At 42.3% G+C, this 23,609-nt stretch overlaps 1 non-coding gene across 1 annotated transcript; it reads right to left on the bottom strand.

The window, feature by feature from the left end:
* Positions 1-5,349: 5,349 nt before the first annotated feature.
* Positions 5,350-5,463, bottom strand: LOC140274282 (U5 spliceosomal RNA). Its single transcript, XR_011908250.1, has one exon. It is a non-coding gene; the product is annotated as a U5 spliceosomal RNA (small nuclear RNA).
* Positions 5,464-23,609: the final 18,146 nt, after the last annotated feature.

Here is a 23,609-nt window from a genome sequence, read left to right as displayed (position 1 = left end):
AATATGGAAGGACAAAGCAGTTTTAACTTGGTTTGAGCAAAGCAATTCATTTTATAGCAAAATCCGAAATCGTGCAGAACTCATGAAAGCAGGCTTATACTCGGATTCCTGAAACTTTAGATTTGCTCTTTCTTTTACTGCAAAGTACAACGTTGTTTTTTTTTGTTTAAATCTTTCTAGACATGGTAAATATGAAGGACAAATCAGTTTTAACATAGTTTGAGTGAAGTAATGCATTTTATAAGCAAAATCCCAAATCATGCAAAACTCACGAAAAGCTTTTTCTCGCTTTTCACTGCTTTTTACAAACTTTGGTCGGACGTTCACACCTTCTTGCATCCGAACACCTCCGCTTCCGCTTTTGATGATGTATATTCGGGCATTCGAACCTTTTATTACCCGCTTTTTACAAACCATTGTTGGACTTTCACACCTTCTTGCAGCCGAACACCACCTCTCCCGCTTTTGATGATATATGGTCCAGTATTCTTACCTTTTCTAACACATTTTTCAGCAATTATGGTCGGACATTCACGCCTACTCACAGCTGGACACCTCCGCTCCCGCTTTTGATCATACAATGTCGGGACATCGCTCCTTGTCTTACCAGCTTTTTACAAACTTTAGTCGAACATTCACACCTTCTTGCAGCTGAACACCTCCGCTCCCGCTTTTGATGATGTATAGTCGGGCTTTCGAGCCTTTTCTTACCCGGTTTTTACAAATTATGGTTGGACATTCAGACCTTGCAGCCGAACACCTCCGCTCTCTCTTTTGATCATACATTGTCGGGCATTCGCACCTTGTCTTACCCGCTTTTTACAAACTATAGTCAGACATTCACACCTTGCAGCTGAACCTCCGCTCCCTGTTTTGATCATGTATGGTCTGGCAATACTACCTTTTCTTCCCCCGTTTGTGAGTAATTATGGCTGGACATTCACACCTACTTGCAGTCGAACAGCTCTGCTCCCGCTTTTGATTATGTTTGGTTGGATATTCGAACCTTTTCTTAACTGCTTTTTACAAACCATGGTCGTACTTTCACACCGTCTTGTAGCCGAACAACTCCGCTCTCGCTATTGATTTTGTACAGTCGGGTATTTTAACCTTTTCTTACCCGCTTTTTACCAACTATGGTCGGACATTCACACCGTCTTACAGCGGAACACCTCCGCTCCCGCTTTTTATGGTGTATAGTCGGGCATTTGAACCTTTTCTTACCCGCTATTTACAAACTATGGTAGGACATTCAAACTTTCGTGTATCCGAAAACCTCCGCTCTCTCTTTTGATCATACATTGTCGGACATTCGCACCTTTTCTTACCGGCTTTTTACAAACCATGGTCGGACTTTCACACCTTCTTGTAGCCGAACACATCCGCTCCCGCTATTGATTGTGTACAGTCGGGTATATTAACCTTTTCTTACCCGCTTTTTACCAAGTATGGTTGGACATTCACACCTTCGTACAGCGGAACACATCCGCTCCCTCTTTTGATGGTGTATGTTCGGGCATTCAAACCTTTTCTTACCCGCTTTTTCCAAACTATGGTCGGCTATTCACAGCTTCCTCTCCACCCACCATACTTGTATGGTGGGATATTAACACCCACTTGCATCCGAAGACCTCCGCCCCAAATTTTGTTGATATTTAGTCGGACATTCGCACCTTACCCGCTTTTGGCAAACTATGGCCTTCTTGCAGCCAAACAACTCTGATCTTGCTTTTGATGATGTAAGGTTGGGCATTCAGACCTTGCTTCACCTGCTTTTCACCAAATATAGTCGGACATTCACACCTTCTTGCAGCCGAACACTTCCGCTCCACCTTTTAGTGTTCTATCACACCTTTTTTTTCACCGCATTTTATACATTATGGTTGGAAATTTTCAACCACTCTCATCCGAAGACCTCTCCTCCCGCTTTTGTTAATATATTTGAACTTTAGTTTGACATTCAAACCTTCTTGCAGCTGAACCACCTCCGCTCCCTGTTTTGATCATATATGGTCTGGCTACTACCTTTTCTTACCCGTTTGTGAGTAATTATGGCTGGACATTCACACCTACTTGCAGTCGAACACAACCTCTCTCGCTTTTGATGATGTATGGACCGGCATTTTTACCTTTTCTAACACATTTTTCAGCAATTATGGTCGGAGATTCACACCTACTCACAGCCGAACAACTCCGCTCCCGCTTTTGATGATGTATAGTCGGGCATTCTCACCCTTTCTCATCAGCTTTTTGCAAATTATGATCTGACATTCACACCTACTTGCAGTCGAACAGCTCTGCTCCCGCTTTTGATTATGTTTGGTTGGATATTCGAACCTTTTCTTAACTTCTTTTTACATATTTTGGTTGGACGTTCACACCTTCTTGTAGCCGAACACTTCCACTCCTGCTTTTGATGATGTATGGTTGGGCATTCACACCTTTTTTTTGCCCATTTTTCAGGAATTATGGGTGGACATTCACACCTTGCAGCTGAACACCTCCTATCCCACTTATGATCATGTGCGGTTTGATTTTCGAAAAGTTTCTTTCATGTTTTCTAGCAATTATTGATGGACATGTAGACCTTCTTGCAGCTGAACACCTCCGCTCCCGCTTTTGATCATACATTGTCAGGCATTCGCACCTTGTCTTACCCACTTTTTACAAACTTTAGTCGAACAGTCACACCTTTTTGCAGCCGAACACCACCTCTCCCGCTTTTGATGATGTATGGTCCAGCATTCTTACCTTTTCTAACACATTCTTCAGCAATTATGGTCGGACATTCACACCTACTCAGAGCCGAACACCTCCGCTCCCGCAGTTGATGGTGTATAGTCGGGCATTCTCACCCTTTCTCATCAGCTTTTTACAAATTATGATCTGACATTCACACCTGCTTTTGATAATGTATTGTTAGGCATTCGCACCTTTTTTTTTACCCATTTTTCATGAATTATGGGTGGACATTCACACCTTCTTGCAGCCGAACACCTCCTCTCCCGCTTATGATCATGTGCGGTTTGATATTCGAAAATTTACTTTCTTGTTTTAAAGCAATTATTGATGGACATTCAAACCTTCTTTTTGATGGTGTATAGTCGGGCTTTCGAGCCTTTTCTTCCCGGTTTTTACAAACCATGGTCGGACTTTCACACCTTCTTGTAGCCGAACAACTCCGCTCCCGCTATTGATTGTGTACAGTCGGGTATTTTAACCTTTTCTTACCCGCTTTTTACCAACTATGGTCGGACATTCACACCGTCTTACAGCGGAACACCTCTATTCCCGCTTTTGATGGTGTATAGTCGGGCATTCGAACCTTTTCTTACCCGCTTTTTACAAACTATGGTGGGACATTCAAACCTTCTTGTATCCGAAAACCTCCGCTCTCTCTTTTGATCATACATTGTCGGACATTCGCACCTTTTCTTACCCGCTTTTTACAAACCATGGTCGGACTTTCACATCTTCTTGTAGCCGAACACATCCGCTCCCGCTATTGATTGTGTACAGTCGGGTATTTTAACCTTTTCTTACCCGCTTTTTACCAAGTATGGTCGGACATTCACACCTTCGTACAGCGGAACACCTCCGCTCCCTCTTCTGATGGTGTATGTTCGGGCATTCAAACCTTTTCTTACCCGCTTTTTCCAAACTATGGTCGGCTATTTACAGCTTCCTCTCCACCATACTTGTATGGTGGGATATTCACACCCACTTGCATCCGAAGACCTCCGCCCCAAATTTGGTTGATATTTAGTCGGACATTCGCACCTTACCCGCTTTTGGAAAACTATGGCCTTCTTGCAGCCAAACACCTCTGATCTCGCTTTTGATGATATAAGGTTGGGCATTCAGACCTTGCTTCACCTGCTTTTCACCAAATATAGTCGGACATTCACACCTTCTTGCAGCCGAACACTTCCGCTTTTAGTGTTCTATGAGGCATTCACATATTTTTTTTCAACGTATTTTATAGATTATGGTTGGAAATTCTCACCCACTCTCATCCGAAGACCTCTCCTCCCGCTTTTGTTAATATATAGTCGGGCATTCGAACCTTTTCTTACCCGCTTTTTACAAATTATAGTCGAACATTCACACCTACTTGCAGCTGAATACTTCCGCTCCACCTTGTAGGTATGTATGGTTGGCATTTGCACCTCTTTTTATACTGATTGCTGAAGATTAAGTTGTACTTTCTCAAACTACAACTTTTTTTTATTTGTTGAAACTTGATTTGAAGTGGATAAATAAGGAGGACAAACAGTTTTAAGTCAGGCTGATAGAAGGAATTAATTTTATAGCAAAATCTGTACTTCGTCATATGTCGAGAGATGCTTATTGCTGAAGAAGTTCTTTCTCATTCTACAAAGTACAACGTTGTTTATCGTTGAAACTTGATTAGACATGAATAAATATGAAGGACAAAGCAGTCTTAACTTGGTTTGAGTTAATGAATTCGTTTTATAGGAGAATCCGAATTCGTGCATAACTCATAAAATAGAGCTTATTTTCGGATTCCTGAAGAATGATTCTGGTTCTTTCTAATAATACAAAGTTTGTTGTTTATTGTTGAAACTTCATCAGAAGTGAAGAAATAAATGAATGCCTATCAACAAATTGACCTTCTGTTGACCTTCGGGGAGGTGAGTATCTTCACTAGACTCACCTGTCTGCTCTTCCTCCTCATTTAGCGTAGCTCCACCCTCTGCCTGTGAATTCTCACAGACTTCAACACTGAGTGGTGAGGCCTCTACAGGCCCCTCCCCTTTTTGCTCCTCACTTCCAATCCAAGCTTTTGGCGGGAAGTTTGAATTTATTGGGTCAACCTCTTCACTTTGTTCACCAACTGCCACCTTTGGTCCTTCTCTTTGTTGGCTTGACTGTGGCTTTACCGTCTTTAATTTGTTGGCAAAAGATTTAGGGCAATCTCTGAAGAGGTGATTTAATTCTCCACAGAGATTACATTTCCTGCCATTTGGACACTCTCCAAAAGTTTGCCCAATTTCTCTGCTCTTCCCACATAACACCTTGGTACAAGCCTCAACCAGGTGCCCATGCTCACCACACTTGCGGCAGAACTTGGGCTGCCCCTGGTAGTGGATGTAACCTCGGTTTTCAAGGTGGCCAGAGTGTCGCCCACCCGCTGCACTGAGCACTCTTCAGCCCTTTTAAATGGTATAACTTTGCACTCCCGCACGCTCCAGCAAGCACCATTCAAGCAACAACTTTGCACTCCAGCTTCGAACATCGGCACAGTCGCAACAAGTAAGGCGACTCTACTCAGAGAAGTCACTCTGCACAGTAACAAGATTTCTTTTGCACAGACAGAAAGGGCTTCACCCGCAAAGGTAAAGCCTGCCAAAAATAGAAACAACTCATTAGTGCTGCTCTCCACAGAAATCTTTAGTAAAAGGCGAAAGACTTGTACGTTATGAAGAGAAACCAGAGTACGATTATCCGTCACTGCGGGAGCAGGGCATCAGGCTTGTTGGCATAGCCACCTTCCCCATGGTGAGCTTTGCTTGGTTGAGACACTTGCTCCCCCCCCCCCCCTTGCTCCTCGGCTGACCAAGTAGGAACAATCGGGCCCTATTCGATGGCTGCCATGTCTTTTACTCTGTGCAAAAGACAAGGCAGCAACAAAAACACCACGAGAATCCCGTATTGAGGCTTTGTTCTGACCGCTCATTCGGGGTCGCATTTCTTTCAAGCAATTCTCCTGGTTAGCCCACACTCGGCTCGCTCCCATAGCCGTGTTAAAGTCTACTTCGCATTCACTCTCTTTTCCCATCAGACTCTTGGGATTTTATCTATAAAATGAATTCCTTCACTCAAACTATGTGAAAACTGCTTTGTCCTTAATATTTACCATGTCTAGAAAGATTTAAACAAAAAAAACAACGTGTACTTTGCAGTAAAAGAAAGAGCAAATCTAAAGTTTCAGGAATCCGAGAATAAGCTTACTTTCATGAGTTCTTCACGATTTCGGATTTTGCTATAAAATGAATTCCTTCACTCAAACTAAATTAAAACTGCTAAACCGCTAATCTGTTATATGTAAGGCAGATGTCAAATTCACCGAAATAGGATCAAAGGGTATTCGGCCAATCGAGCTGTAGCAACTTCGGTAAAAGAGTATAAGTTGAAGAGTTTGTGAATAAAGGTGTGCGCACACATAGTGTGCTGTACGAAAATAGGCAGGGAGCAATGCCGGCTGGGGTATATGTTCTTGTATGTTGTCTGACTGTTTGATTTGAATGTGTTGTGTAAGTGTCTTGTTGAATGTTACATGTTTGGGCTTTGACACGCTTCACTGTGGTTGTTAACTGTGTGGTGTGTCCTGAAATGTTATATGTTTGGGCTGTGTGACATGCTTAATGCTTGTCAGTAGCTACCCACTTATTCATATACTATCAAAGTATGTCCGGACTTCTTATGTTGTCAGTTCCCATCAAAAGCGGAAGCGGAGGTCTTCGGATGCAAGTGGGTGTGAATATCCCGCCATACAAGTATGGTGGAGAGGAAGCTGTGAATGGCCGACCATAGTAAAAGGCGGGTGAGAGAAGGTGCGAATGCCTAACCATACATCATCAAAAGAGGGAGCGGAGGTGTTCCGCTGTAAGACGGTGTGAATGTCCGACCATAGATGGTAAAAAGCGGGTAAGAAAAGGTTAAATTACCCGACTGTACACAATCAAAAGAGGGAGCGGAGTTGTTCAGCTAAGAGAAGGTGTGAAAGTCCGACCTTGGTTTGTAAAAAGCGGGTAAGAAAAGGTTCGTATGCCCGAATATACACCATCAAAAGCGGAAGCGGAGGTGTTCGGCTGCAAGATATTGTGAACGTCCGACCAAAGTTTGTAAAAAGCAGTTAAGAAAAGGTTCGAATATCTAACCAAACATAATCAAAAGCGGGAGCAGAGCTGTTCGACTGGAAGTAGGTGTGAATGTCAGATCATAATTTTCAAAAAGCTGATGAGAAAGGGTGAGAATGCCCGACTATACATCATCAAATGCGGGAGCGGAGTTGTTCGGCTGTGAGTAGGTGTGAATCTCCGACCATAATTGCTGAAAAATGTGTTAGAATAGGTAAAAATGCCGGTCCATACATCATCAAAAGCGAGAGAGGTTGTGTTCGGCTGCAAGTAGGTGTGAATGTCCAGCCATAATTACTCACAAACGGGTAAGAAAAGGTAGTATTGCCAGACCATATATGATCAAAACAGGGAGCGGAGGTGGTTCAGCTGCAAGAAGGTTTGAATGTCCGACTAAAGTTCAAATATATTAAAGAAAGCGGGAGGAGAGGTCTTCGGATGAGAGTGGTTGAAAATTTCCAACCATAATGTATAAAATGCGGTGAAAAAAAGGTGTGATAGAACACTAAAAGGTGGAGCGGAAGTGTTCAGCTGCAAGAAGGTGTGAATATCCGACTATATTTGGTGAAAAGCAGGTGAAGCAAGGTCTGAATGCCCAACCTTACATCATCAAAAGCGAGATCAGAGGTGTTTGGCTGCAAGAAGGCCATAGTTTGCCAAAAGCGGGTAAGGTGCGAATGTCCGACTAAATATCAACAAAATTTGGGGCAGAGGTCTTCGGATGCAAGTGGGTGTGAATATCCAACCATACAAGTATGGTGGAGAGGAAGCTGTGAATAGCCGACCATAGTTTGGAAAAAGCGGGTAAGAAAAGGTTTGAATACCCGAACATACACCATCAAAAGAGGGAGCGGAGGTGTTCCACTGTACGAAGGTGTGAATGTCCGACCATAGTTGGTAAAAAGCGGGTAAGAAAAGGTTAAAATACCCGACTGTACACAATCAATAGCGGGAGCGGAGTTGTTCGGCTACTAAAAGGTGTGAAAGTCCGACCCTGGTTTGTAAAAAGCGGGTAAGAAAAGGTTCGAATGCCCGAACATACACCAACAAAAGAGGGAGCGGAGGTGTTCGGCTGCAAGAAGGTGTGAACGTCCGACCAAAGTTTGTAAAAAAGCAGTTAAGAAAAGGTTCGAATATCTAACCAAACATAATCAAAAGCGGGAGCAGAGCTGTTCGACTGCAAGTAGGTGTGAATGTCAGAGAATAATTTGCAAAAAGCTGATGAGAAAGGGTGAGAAATCCCGACTATACACCATCAAATGCGGTAGCGGAGTTGTTCGGCTGTGAGTAGGTGTGATTCTCCAACCATAATTGCTGAAAAATGTGTTAGAAAAGGTAAGAATGCCGGTCCATACATCATCAAAAGCGGGAGAGGTGGTGTTCGGCTGCAAGTAGGTGTGAATGTCCATTAATAATTGCTTTAAAACATGAAAGAAAATTTTCGAATATCAAACCTTACATGATCATTAGCGGGAGAGGAGGTGTTCAGCTGCAAGAAGATGTGAATATCCACCCATAATTACTGAAAAATGGGTAGGAAAAGATGCGAATGTCCAACCATAAATCATCAAAAGCAGGAGTGGAGTTGTTCAGCTACAAGAAGGTATGAAAGTCCAACCATGGTTTGTAAAAAGCGGGTAAGAGAAGGTTCGAATACCCGAATATATACCATCAAAAGCGGAAGTGGGGGTGTTCGGCTGCAAGAAGGTGTGAACGTCCGACCAAATATTGTAAAAAGCAGTTAAGAAAAGGTTTGAATATCCAACCGAACATAATCAAAAGCGGGAGCAGAGCTGTTCGACTGCAAGTAGGTGTGAATGTCAGATCATAATTGCTGAAAAATGTGATAGAAAAGACTAGAATGCCGGACAATACATCATCAAAAGCGGGAGAGGTGGTTTTTCGGCTGCAAGTAGGTGTGAATGTCCAGCCATAATTACTCACAAACGGGGGAAGAAAAGGTAGTATTTCCAGACCACACATGATCAAAACAGGGAATGGAGGTGGTTCAGCTGCAAGGTGTGAATGTCTGACTAAAGTTTGTAAAAACCGTGTAAGACAAGGGGCGAATGCCCGACAATGTATGATCAAAAGAGGGAGCGGAGGTTTTCGGCTGCAAGGTCTGAATGTCCAACCATAATTTGTAAAAATCGGGGAAGAAAAGGCTCGAAAGCCCGACTATACACCATCAAAAGCGGGAGCAGAGGTGTTCAGGTGCAAGCAGGTCTGAATGTCCGACCAATAATTACTGAAAAATGGGTAAGAAAAGGTGCGAATGCCAAATCATACATCATCAAAAGCAGGAGCGGATGTGTTCGGCTACAAGAAGGTTTGAATGTCCAACCATAGTAAGTAATAGGTGGGTAAGAAAAGGCTCGAATGCCCGACTATACACCATCAAAAGCGGAAGCGGAGGTGTTCGGCTGCAAGATATTGTGAACGTCCGACCAAAGTTTGTAAAAAGCAGTTAAGAAAAGGTTCGAATATCTAACCAAACATAATCAAAAGCGGGAGCAGAGCTGTTCGACTGCAAGTAGGTGTGAATATCAGATCATAATTTGCAAAAAGCTGATGAGAAAGGGTGAGAATGCCCGACTATACACCATCAAATGCGGGAGCGGAGTTGTTCGGCTGTGAGTAGGTGTGAATCTCCGACCATAATTGCTGAAAAATGTGTTAGAAAAGGTAAGAATGCCGGTCCATACATCATCAAAAGCGAGAGAGGTTGTGTTCGGCTGCAAGTAGGTGTGAATGTCCATTAATAATTGCTTTAAAACATGAAAGAAAATTTTCGAATATCAAACCTTACATGATCATTAGCGGGAGAGGAGGTGTTCAGCTGCAAGAAGATGTGAATATCCACCCATAATTACTGAAAAATGGGTAGGAAAAGATGCGAATGTCCAACCATAAATCATCAAAAGCAGGAGTGGAGTTGTTCAGCTACAAGAAGGTATGAAAGTCCAACCATGGTTTGTAAAAAGCGGGTAAGAAAAGGTTCGAATACCCGAATATATACCATCAAAAGCGGAAGCGGAGGTGTTCGGCTGCAAGACGGTGTGAACGTCCGACCAAAGTTTGTAAAAAGCAGTTAAGAAAAGGTTTGAATATCCAACCGAACATAATCAAAAGCGGGAGCAGAGCTGTTCGACTGCAAGTAGGTGTGAATGTCAGATCATAATTGCTGAAAAATGTGATAGAAAAGACTAGAATGCCGGACAATACATCATCAAAAGCGAGAGAGGTGGTTTTTCGGCTGCAAGTAGGTGTGAATGTCCAGCCATAATCACTCACAAACGGGGGAAGAAAAGGTAGTATTTCCAGACCACACATGATCAAAACAGGGAATGGAGGTGGTTCAGCTGCAAGGTGTGAATGTCTGACTAAAGTTTGTAAAAACCGTGTAAGACAAGGGGCGAATGCCCGACAATGTATGATCAAAAGAGGGAGCGGAGGTTTTCGGCTGCAAGGTCTGAATGTCCAACCACAATTTGTAAAAATCGGGGAAGAAAAGGCTCGAAAGCCCGACTATACACCATCAAAAGCGGGAGCAGAGGTGTTCAGGTGCAAGAAGGTCTGAATATCCGACCAAAAATTAATGAAAAATGGGTAAGAAAAGGTGCAAATGCCAAATAATACATCATCAAAAGCAGGAGCGGATGTGTTCGGCTACAAGAAGGTTTGAATGTCCAACCATAGTAAGTAATAGGCGGGTAAGAAAAGGCTCGAATGCCCGACTATATACCATCAAAAGCGGAAGCGGAGGTGTTCGGCTGCAAGACGGTGTGAACGTCCGACCAAAGTTTGTAAAAAGCAGTTAAGAAAATGTTCGAATATCCAACCAAACATCAAAAGCGGGAGCAGAGCTGTTCGACTGCAAGTAGGTGTGAATATCAGATCATAATTTGCAAAAAGCTGTTGAGAAAGGGTGAGAATGCCCGACTATACACTATCAAATGTGGGAGCGGAGTTGTTCGGCTGTGAGTAGGTGTGATTCTACAACCATAATTGCTGAAAAATGTGTTAGAAAAGGTAAGAATGCCGGACCATATATCACCAAAAGCGGGAGAGGTTGTGTTCGGCTGCAAGTAGGTGTGAATGTCCAGCCATAATTACTCACAAACGGGTAAGAAAGGGTACTATTGCCAGACCATATATGATCAAAACAGGGAGCGGAGGTGGTTCAGCTGCAAGAAGGTTTGAATGTCCGACTAAAGTTTGTAAAAAGCGGGTAAGACAAGGTGTGAATTCCCGACAATGTATGATCAAAAGAGGAGTGGAGGATTTCGGCTGCAAGAAGGTCTGAATGTCCACCCATAATTACTGAAAAATGGGTAAGAAAAGGTGCGAAAGCCCAACCGCACATGATCATAAGTGGATGAGAAGGTGTTCGACTGCAAGTAGGTGTGAATGTAAGATCATAATTTGTAAAAAGCGGGTAAGAAAAGGTAAGAATGCCCAACCATAAATTATCAAAAGCGGCAGCAGAGTTTCGACTGGTATTTATCAATGTCTAGATAGATTTCAACAAAAAACAACGTTGTACTTTGCAGTAAAAGAAAGTGCAAATCAAAAGTTTTAGGAATCCGAGAATAAGCTTATTTTCATGAGTTCTGCACGATTTCGGATTTTATGTATAAAATGAATTCCTTCACGCAAACTAAGTTAACACTGCTTTGTCATTCATATGTACCCATTTCTACATATATTTCAAGCATAAACTTCCTCATACTACCCTGAATGAGAAAGAGCAACACTTGTGATTAAGCCATACGCCCCTTTTGAGGAGTTCTGCATGGTTTGGGATTTTATCTATAAAATTAATTCCTTCACTCAAACTATGTTAAAACGGCTTTTACCTTCATATTTATCAATGTCTCGATAGATTTAAACAAAAAAACAACGTTGTACTTTGCAATAAAAGAAAGAGCAAATCAAAAGTTTTAGGAATCCGAGAATAAGCTTATTTTCATGAGTTCTGCACGATTTCGGATTTTATGTATAAAATGAATTCATTCACTCAAACCAAGTTAAAACTGCTTTTTCCTTCATATTTATTAATGTCTAGATCGACTTCAACAAAGAACAACATTGTATTTTGCAGTAGAAGAAAGAGCAAAACTGAAGGATCAGGAATCCGAGAATAAGCTTCTTTTCATACGTTCTGCATGATTTGGGATTTTATGTATAAAATTAATTCCTTCACTCAAACTAAGTTAACACTGCTTTGTCCTTCATATGTACCCATTTCTACATATATTTCAAGCATAAACTTCCTCATACTACCCTGAATGAGAAAGAGCAACACTTGTGATTAAGCCATACGCCCCTTTTGAGGAGTTCTGCATGGTTTGGGATTTTATCTATAAAATTAATTCCTTCACTCAAACTATGTTAAAACGGCTTTTACCTTCATATTTATCAATGTCTCGATAGATTTAAACAAAAAAACAACGTTGTACTTTGTAATAAAAGAAAGAGCAAATCAAAAGTTTTAGGAATCCGAGAATAAGCTTATTTTCATGAGTTCTGCACGATTTCGGATTTTATGTATAAAATGAATTCATTCACTCAAACTATGTTAAAACGGCTTTTACCTTCATATTTATCAATGTCTCGATAGATTTAAACAAAAAAACAACGTTGTACTTTGCAGTAAAAGAAAGAGCCAATCAAAAGTTTTAGGAATCCGAGAATAAGCTTATTTTCATGAGTTCTGCACGATTTCGGATTTTATGTATAAAATGAATTCATTCACTCAAACCAAGTTAAAACTGCTTTTTCATTCATATTTATCAATGTCTAGATCGACTTCAACAAAGAACAACATTGTATTTTGCAGTAGAAGAAAGAGCAAAACTGAAGGATCAGGAATCCGAGAATAAGCTTATTTTCTTATGGGCAAGTGGGAACTGCTTTGTCCTTCGTATTTATCAATGTGTAGATGGATTTCAACTTCTTCTACTGCAAAGTCCAATGTTTTTCTTTGTTGAAGTCGATCTAGACATTGATGAATATGGAAGGACAAAGCAGTTTTAACTTGGTTTGAGCAAAGCAATTCATTTTATAGCAAAATCCGAAATCGTGCAGAACTCATGAAAGCAGGCTTATACTCGGATTCCTGAAACTTTAGATTTGCTCTTTCTTTTACTGCAAAGTACAACGTTGTTTTTTTGTTTAAATCTTTCTAGACATGGTAAATATGAAGGACAAATCAGTTTTAACATAGTTTGAGTGAAGTAATGCATTTTATAAGCAAAATCCCAAATCATGCAAAACTCACGAAAAGCTTTTTCTCGCTTTTCACTGCTTTTTACAAACTTTGGTCGGACGTTCACACCTTCTTGCATCCGAACACCTCCGCTTCCGCTTTTGATGATGTATATTCGGGCATTCGAACCTTTTATTACCCGCTTTTTACAAACCATTGTTGGACTTTCACACCTTCTTGCAGCCGAACACCACCTCTCCCGCTTTTGATGATGTATGGTCCAGTATTCTTACCTTTTCTAACACATTTTTCAGCAATTATGGTCGGACATTCACACCTACTCACAGCTGGACACCTCCGCTCCCGCTTTTGATCATACAATGTCGGGACATCGCTCCTTGTCTTACCAGCTTTTTACAAACTTTAGTCGAACATTCACACCTTCTTGCAGCTGAACACCTCCGCTCCCGCTTTTGATGATGTATAGTCGGGCTTTCGAGCCTTTTCTTACCCGGTTTTTACAAATTATGGTTGGACATTCAGACCTTGCAGCCGAACACCTCCGCTCTCTCTTTTGATCATACATTGTCGGGCATTCGCACCTTGTCTTACCCGCTTTTTACAAACTATAGTCAGACATTCACACCTTGCAGCTGAACCTCCGCTCCCTGTTTTGATCATGTATGGTCTGGCAATACTACCTTTTCTTCCCCCGTTTGTGATTAATTATGGCTGGACATTCAAACCTACTTGCAGTCGAACAGATCTGCTCCCGCTTTTGATTATGTTTGGTTGGATATTCGAACCTTTTCTTAACTGCTTTTTACAAACCATGGTCGTACTTTCACACCGTCTTGTAGCCGAACAACTCCGCTCTCGCTATTGATTTTGTACAGTCGGGTATTTTAACCTTTTCTTACCCGCTTTTTACCAACTATGGTCGGACATTCACACCGTCTTACAGCGGAACACCTCCGCTCCCGCTTTTTATGGTGTATAGTCGGGCATTTGAACCTTTTCTTACCCGCTATTTACAAACTATGGTAGGACATTCAAACTTTCGTGTATCCGAAAACCTCCGCTCTCTCTTTTGATCATACATTGTCGGACATTCGCACCTTTTCTTACCGGCTTTTTACAAACCATGGTCGGACTGTCACACCTTCTTGTAGCCGAACACATCCGCTCCCGCTATTGATTGTGTACAGTCGGGTATATTAACCTTTTCTTACCCGCTTTTTACCAAGTATGGTTGGACATTCACACCTTCGTACAGCGGAACACCTCCGCTCCCTCTTTTGATGGTGTATGTTCGGGCATTCAAACCTTTTCTTACCCGCTTTTTCCAAACTATGGTCGGCTATTCACAGCTTCCTCTCCACCCACCATACTTGTATGGTGGGATATTCACACCCACTTGCATCCGAAGACCTCCGCCCCAAATTTTGTTGATATTTAGTCGGACATTCGCACCTTACCCGCTTTTGGCAAACTATGGCCTTCTTGCAGCCAAACAACTCTGATCTTGCTTTTGATGATGTAAGGTTGGGCATTCAGACCTTGCTTCACCTGCTTTTCACCAAATATAGTCGGACATTCACACCTTCTTGCAGCCGAACACTTCCGCTCCACCTTTTAGTGTTCTATCACACCTTTTTTTTCACCGCATTTTATACATTATGGTTGGAAATTTTCAACCACTCTCATCCGAAGACCTCTCCTCCCGCTTTTGTTAATATATTTGAACTTTAGTTTGACATTCAAACCTTCTTGCAGCTGAACCACCTCCGCTCCCTGTTTTGATCATATATGGTCTGGCTACTACCTTTTCTTACCCGTTTGTGAGTAATTATGGCTGGACATTCACACCTACTTGCAGTCGAACACAACCTCTCTCGCTTTTGATGATGTATGGACCGGCATTTTTACCTTTTCTAACACATTTTTCAGCAATTATGGTCGGAGATTCACACCTACTCACAGCCGAACAACTCCGCTCCCGCTTTTGATGATGTATAGTCGGGCATTCTCACCCTTTCTCATCAGCTTTTTGCAAATTATGATCTGACATTCACACCTACTTGCAGTCGAACAGCTCTGCTCCCGCTTTTGATTATGTTTGGTTGGATATTCGAACCTTTTCTTAACTTCTTTTTACATATTTTGGTTGGACGTTCACACCTTCTTGTAGCCGAACACTTCCACTCCTGCTTTTGATGATGTATGGTTGGGCATTCACACCTTTTTTTTGCCCATTTTTCAGGAATTATGGGTGGACATTCACACCTTGCAGCTGAACACCTCCTATCCCACTTATGATCATGTGCGGTTTGATTTTCGAAAAGTTTCTTTCATGTTTTCTAGCAATTATTGATGGACATGTAGACCTTCTTGCAGCAGAACACCTCCGCTCCCGCTTTTGATCATACATTGTCAGGCATTCGCACCTTGTCTTACCCACTTTTTACAAACTTTAGTCGAACAGTCACACCTTTTTGCAGCCGAACACCACCTCTCCCGCTTTTGATGATGTATGGTCCAGCATTCTTACCTTTTCTAACACATTCTTCAGCAATTATGGTCGGACATTCACACCTACTCAGAGCCGAACACCTCCGCTCCCGCATTTGATGGTGTATAGTCGGGCATTCTCACCCTTTCTCATCAGCTTTTTACAAATTATGATCTGACATTCACACCTGCTTTTTATAATGTATTGTTAGGCATTCGCACCTTTTTTTTTACCCATTTTTCATGAATTATGGGTGGACATTCACACCTTCTTGCAGCCGAACACCTCCTCTCCCGCTTATGATCATGTGCGGTTTGATATTCGAAAATTTACTTTCTTGTTTTAAAGCAATTATTGATGGACATTCAAACCTTCTTTTTGATGGTGTATAGTCGGGCTTTCGAGCCTTTTCTTCCCGGTTTTTACAAACCATGGTCGGACTTTCACACCTTCTTGTAGCCGAACAACTCCGCTCCCGCTATTGATTGTGTACAGTCGGGTATTTTAACCTTTTCTTACCCGCTTTTTACCAACTATGGTCGGACATTCACACCGTCTTACAGCGGAACACCTCTGCTCCCGCATTTGATGGTGTATAGTCGGGCATTCTAACCTTTTCTTACCCGCTTTTTACAAACTATGGTGGGACATTCAAACCTTCTTGTATCCGAAAACCTCCGCTCTCTCTTTTGATCATACATTGTCGGACATTCGCACCTTTTCTTACCCGCTTTTTACAAACCATGGTCGGACTTTCACATCTTCTTGTAGCCGAACACATCCGCTCCCGCTATTGATTGTGTACAGTCGGGTATTTTAACCTTTTCTTACCCGCTTTTTACAAACCATTGTTGGACTTTCACACCTTCTTGCAGCCGAACACCACCTCTCCCGCTTTTGATGATGTATGGCCCAGTATTCTTACCTTTTCTAACACATTTTTCAGCAATTATGGTCGGACATTCACACCTACTCACAGCTGGACAACTCCGCTCCCGCTTTTGATCATACAATGTCGGGACATCGCTCCTTGTCTTACCAGCTTTTTACAAACTTTAGTCGAACATTCACACCTTCTTGCAGCTGAACACCTCCGCTCCCGCTTTTGATGATGTATAGTCGGGCTTTCGAGCCTTTTCTTACCCGGTTTTTACAAATTATGGTTGGACATTCAGACCTTGCAGCCAAACACCTCCGCTCTCTCTTTTGATCATACATTGTCGGGCATTGGCACCTTGTCTTACCCGCTTTTTACAAACTATAGTCAGACATTCACACCTTGCAGCTGAACCTCCGCTCCCTGTTTTGATCATGTATGGTCTGGCAATACTACCTTTTCTTCCCCCGTTTGTGAGTAATTATGGCTGGACATTCACACCTACTTGCAGTCGAACAGCTCTGCTCCCGCTTTTGATTATGTTTGGTTGGATATTCGAACCTTTTCTTAACTGCTTTTTACAAACCATGGTCGTACTTTCACACCTTCTTGTAGCCGAACAACTCCGCTCCCGCTATTGATTTTGTACAGTCAGGTATTTTAACCTTTTCTTACCCGCTTTTTACCGACTATGGTCGGACATTCACACCGTCTTACAGCGGAACACCTCCGCTCCCGCTTTTTATGGTGTATAGTCAGGCATTTGAACCTTTTCTTACCCGCTATTTACAAACTATGGTAGGACATTCAAACTTTCGTGTATCCGAAAACCTCCGCTCTCTCTTTTGATCATACATTGTCGGACATTCGCACCTTTTCTTACCAGCTTTTTACAAACCATGGTCGGACTCTCACACCTTCTTGTAGCCGAACACATCCGCTCCCGCTATTGATTGTGTACAGTCGGGTATATTAACCTTTTCTTACCCGCTTTTTACCAAGTATGGTTGGACATTCACACCTTCGTACAGCGGAACACCTCCGCTCCCTCTTTTGATGGTGTATGTTCGGGCATTCAAACCTTTTCTTACCCGCTTTTTCCAAACTATGGTCGGCTATTCACAGCTTCCTCTCCACCCACCATACTTGTATGGTGGGATATTCACACCCACTTGCATCCGAAGACCTCCGCCCCAAATTTTGTTGATATTTAGTCGGACATTCGCACCTTACCCGCTTTTGGCAAACTATGGCCTTCTTGCAGCCAAACAACTCTGATCTTGCTTTTGATGATGTAAGGTTGGGCATTCAGACCTTGCTTCACCTGCTTTTCACCAAATATAGTCGGACATTCACACCTTCTTGCAGCCGAACACTTCCGCTCCACCTTTTAGTGTTCTATCACACCTTTTTTTTCACCGCATTTTATACATTATGGTTGGAAATTTTCAACCACTCTCATCCGAAGACCTCTCCTCCCGCTTTTGTTAATATATTTGAACTTTAGTTTGACATTCAAACCTTCTTGCAGCTGAACCACCTCCGCTCCCTGTTTTGATCATATATGGTCTGGCTACTACCTTTTCTTACCCGTTTGTGAGTAATTATGGCTGGACATTCACACCTACTTGCAGTCGAACACAACCTCTCTCGCTTTTGATGATGTATGGACCGGCATTTTTACCTTTTCTAACACATTTTTCAGCAATTATGGTCGGAGATTCACACCTACTCACAGCCGAACAACTCCGCTCCCGCATTTGATGATGTATAGTCGGGATTTCTCACCCTTTCTCATCAGCTTTTTGCAAATTATGATCTGACATTCACACCTACTTGCAGTCGAACAGCTCTGCTCCCGCTTTTGATTATGTTTGGTTGGATATTCGAACCTTTTCTTAACTTCTTTTTACATATTTTGGTTGGACGTTCACACCTTCTTGTAGCCGAACACTTCCACTCCTGCTTTTGATGATGTATGATTGGGCATTCACACCTTTTTTTTGCCCATTTTTCAGGAATTATGGTTGGACATTCACACCTTGCAGCTGAACACCTCCTATCCCACTTATGATCATGTGCGGTTTGATTTTCGAAAAGTTTCTTTCATGTTTTCTAGCAATTATTGATGGACATGTAGACCTTCTTGCAGCAGAACACCTCCGCTCCCGCTTTTGATCATACATTGTCAGGCATTCGCACCTTGTCTTACCCACTTTTTACAAACTTTAGTCGAACAGTCACACCTTTTTGCAGCCGAACACCACCTCTCCCGCTTTTGATGATGTATGGTCCAGCATTCTTACCTTTTCTAACACATTCTTCAGCAATTATGGTCGGACATTCACACCTACTCAGAGCCGAACACCTCCGCTCCCGCATTTGATGGTGTATAGTCGGGCATTCTCACCCTTTCTCATCAGCTTTTTATAAATTATGATCTGACATTCACACCTGCTTTTGATAATGTATTGTTAGGCATTCGCACCTTTTTTTTTACCCATTTTTCATGAATTATGGGTGGACATTCACACCTTCTTGCAGCCGAACACCTCCTCTCCCGCTTATGATCATGTGCGGTTTGATATTCGAAAATGTACTTTCTTGTTTTAAAGCAATTATTGATGGACATTCAAACCTTCTTTTTGATGGTGTATAGTCGGGCTTTCGAGCCTTTTCTTCCCGGTTTTTACAAACCATGGTCGGACTTTCACACCTTCTTGTAGCCGAACAACTCCGCTCCCGCTATTGATTGTGTACAGTCGGGTATTTTAACCTTTTCTTACCCGCTTTTTACCAACTATGGTCGGACATTCACACCGTCTTACAGCGGAACACCTCTGCTCCCGCTTTTGATGGTGTATAGTCGGGCATTCGAACCTTTTCTTACCCGCTTTTTACAAACTATGGTGGGACATTCAAACCTTCTTGTATCCGAAAACCTCCGCTCTCTCTTTTGATCATACATTGTCGGACATTCGCACCTTTTCTTACCCGCTTTTTACAAACCATGGTCGGACTTTCACATCTTCTTGTAGCCGAACACATCCGCTCCCGCTATTGATTGTGTACAGTCGGGTATTTTAACCTTTTCTTACCCGCTTTTTACAAACCATTGTTGGACTTTCACACCTTCTTGCAGCCGAACACCACCTCTCCCGCTTTTGATGATGTATGGCCAAGTATTCTTACCTTTTCTAACACATTTTTCAGCAATTATGGTCGGACATTCACACCTACTCACAGCTGGACACCTCCGCTCCCGCTTTTGATCATACAATGTTGGGACATCGCTCCTTGTCTTACCAGCTTTTTACAAACTTTAGTCGAACATTCACACCTTCTTGCAGCTGAACACCTCCGCTCCCGCTTTTGATGATGTATAGTCGGGCTTTCGAGCCTTTTCTTACCCGGTTTTTACAAATTATGGTTGGACATTCAGACCTTGCAGCCGAACACCTCCGCTCTCTCTTTTGATCATACATTGTCGGGCATTCGCACCTTGTCTTACCCGCTTTTTACAAACTATAGTCAGACATTCACACCTTGCAGCTGAACCTCTGCTCCCTGTTTTGATCATGTATGGTCTGGCAATACTACCTTTTCTTCCCCCGTTTGTGAGTAATTATGGCTGGACATTCACACCTACTTGCAGTCGAACAGCTCTGCTCCCGCTTTTGATTATGTTTGGTTGGATATTCGAACCTTTTCTTAACTGCTTTTTACAAACCATGGTCGTACTTTCACACCTTCTTGTAGCCGAACAACTCCGCTCCCGCTATTGATTTTGTACAGTCGGGTATTTTAACCTTTTCTTACCCGCTTTTTACCAACTATGGTCGGACATTCACACCGTCTTACAGCGGAACACCTCCGCTCCCGCTTTTTATGGTGTATAGTCGGGCATTTGAACTTTTTCTTACCCGCTATTTACAAACTATGGTAGGACATTCAAACTTTTGTGTATCCGAAAACCTCCGCTCTCTCTTTTGATCATACATTGTCGGACATTCGTACCTTTTCTTACCGGCTTTTTACAAACCATGGTCGGACTGTCACACCTTCTTGTAGCCGAACACATCCGCTCCCGCTATTGATTGTGTACAGTCGGGTATATTAACCTTTTCTTACCCGCTTTTTACCAAGTATGGTTGGACATTCACACCTTCGTACAGCGGAACACCTCCGCTCCCTCTTTTGATGGTGTATGTTCGGGCATTCAAACCTTTTCTTACCCGCTTTTTCCAAACTATGGTCGGCTATTCACAGCTTCCTCTCCATCCACCATACTTGTATGGTGGGATATTCACACCCACTTGCATCCGAAGACCTCCGCCCCAAATTTTGTTGATATTTAGTCGGACATTCGCACCTTACCCGCTTTTGGCAAACTATGGCCTTCTTGCAGCCAAACAACTCTGATCTTGCTTTTGATGATGTAAGGTTGGGCATTCAGACCTTGCTTCACCTGCTTTTCACCAAATATAGTCGGACATTCACACCTTCTTGCAGCCGAACACTTCCGCTCCACCTTTTAGTGTTCTATCACACCTTTTTTTTCACCGCATTTTATACATTATGGTTGGAAATTTTCAACCACTCTCATCCGAAGACCTCTCCTCCCGCTTTTGTTAATATATTTGAACTTTAGTTTGACATTCAAACCTTCTTGCAGCTGAACCACCTCCGCTCCCTGTTTTGATCATATATGGTCTGGCTACTACCTTTTCTTACCCGTTTGTGAGTAATTATGGCTGGACATTCACACCTACTTGCAGTCGAACACAACCTCTCTCGCTTTTGATGATGTATGGACCGGCATTTTTACCTTTTCTAACACATTTTTCAGCAATTATGGTCGGAGATTCACACCTACTCACAGCCGAACAACTCCGCTCCCGCATTTGATGATGTATAGTCGGGATTTCTCACCCTTTCTCATCAGCTTTTTGCAAATTATGATCTGACATTCACACCTACTTGCAGTCGAACAGCTCTGCTCCCGCTTTTGATTATGTTTGGTTGGATATTCGAACCTTTTCTTAACTTCTTTTTACATATTTTGGTTGGACGTTCACACCTTCTTGTAGCCGAACACTTCCACTCCTGCTTTTGATGATGTATGGTTGGGCATTCACACCTTTTTTTTGCCCATTTTTCAGGAATTATGGGTGGACATTCACACCTTGCAGCTGAACACCTCCTATCCCACTTATGATCATGTGCGGTTTGATTTTCGAAAAGTTTCTTTCATGTTTTCTAGCAATTATTGATGGACATGTAGACCTTCTTGCAGCTGAACACCTCCGCTCCCGCTTTTGATCATACATTGTCAGGCATTCGCACCTTGTCTTACCCACTTTTTACAAACTTTAGTCGAACAGTCACACCTTTTTGCAGCCGAACACCACCTCTCCCGCTTTTGATGATGTATGGTCCAGCATTCTTACCTTTTCTAACACATTCTTCAGCAATCATGGTCGGACATTCACACCTACTCAGAGCCGAACACCTCCGCTCCCGCATTTGATGGTGTATAGTCGGGCATTCTCACCCTTTCTCATCAGCTTTTTACAAATTATGATCTGACATTCACACCTGCTTTTGATAATGTATTGTTAGGCATTCGCACCTTTTTTTTTACCCATTTTTCATGAATTATGGGTGGACATTCACACCTTCTTGCAGCCGAACACCTCCTCTCCCGCTTATGATCATGTGCGGTTTGATATTCGAAAATTTACTTTCTTGTTTTAAAGCAATTATTGATGGACATTCAAACCTTCTTTTTGATGGTGTATAGTCGGGCTTTCGAGCCTTTTCTTCCCGGTTTTTACAAACCATGGTCGGACTTTCACACCTTCTTGTAGCCGAACAACTCCGCTCCCGCTATTGATTGTGTACAGTCGGGTATTTTAACCTTTTCTTACCCGCTTTTTACCAACTATGGTCGGACATTCACACCGTCTTACAGCGGAACACCTCTATTCCCGCTTTTGATGGTGTATAGTCGGGCATTCGAACCTTTTCTTACCCGCTTTTTACAAACTATGGTGGGACATTCAAACCTTCTTGTATGCGAAAACCTCCGCTCTCTCTTTTGATCATACATTGTCGGACATTCGCACCTTTTCTTACCCGCTTTTTACAAACCATGGTCGGACTATCACATCTTCTTGTAGCCGAACACATCCGCTCCCGCTATTGATTGTGTACAGTCGGGTATTTTAACCTTTTCTTACCCGCTTTTTACCAAGTATGGTCGGACATTCACACCTTCGTACAGCGGAACACCCACTTGCATCCGAAGACCTCCGCCCCAAATTTTGTTGATATTTAGTCGGACATTCGCACCTTACCCGCTTTTGGAAAACTATGGCCTTCTTGCAGCCAAACACCTCTGATCTCGCTTTTGATGATATAAGGTTGGGCATTCAGACCTTGCTTCACCTGCTTTTCACCAAATATAGTCGGACATTCACACCTTCTTGCAGCCGAACACTTCCGCTTTTAGTGTTCTATGAGGCATTCACATTTTTTTTCACCGTATTTTATAGATTATGGTTGGAAATTCTCACCCACTCTCATCCGAAGACCTCTCCTCCCGCTTTTGTTAATATATAGTCGGGCATTCGAACCTTTTCTTACCCGCTTTTTACAAATTATAGTCGAACATTCACACCTACTTGCAGCTGAATACTTCCGCTCCACCTTGTAGGTATGTATGGTTGGCATTTGCACCTCTTTTTATACTGATTGCTGAAGATTAAGTTGTACTTTCTCAAACTACAACTTTTTTTTATTTGTTGAAACTTGATTTGAAGTGGATAAATAAGGAGGACAAACAGTTTTAAGTCAGGCTGATAGAAGGAATTAATTTTATAGCAAAATCTGTACTTCATCATATGTCGAGAGATGCTTATTGCTGAAGAAGTTCTTTCTCATTCTACAAAGTACAACGTTGTTTATCGTTGAAACTTGATTAGACATGAATAAATATGAAGGACAAAGCAGTCTTAACTTGGTTTGAGTTAATGAATTCGTTTTATAGGAGAATCCGAATTCGTGCATAACTCATAAAATAGAGCTTATTTTCGGATTCCTGAAGAATGATTCTGGTTCTTT

The sequence above is a fragment of the Leuresthes tenuis genome, unplaced genomic scaffold (assembly GCF_036924035.1).
Source record: "Leuresthes tenuis unplaced genomic scaffold, fLeuTen1.0.hap1 SCAF_17, whole genome shotgun sequence".
NCBI lineage: Eukaryota > Metazoa > Chordata > Actinopteri > Atheriniformes > Atherinopsidae > Leuresthes > Leuresthes tenuis.
This window is presented reverse-complemented; position numbering and strand designations above follow the sequence as displayed.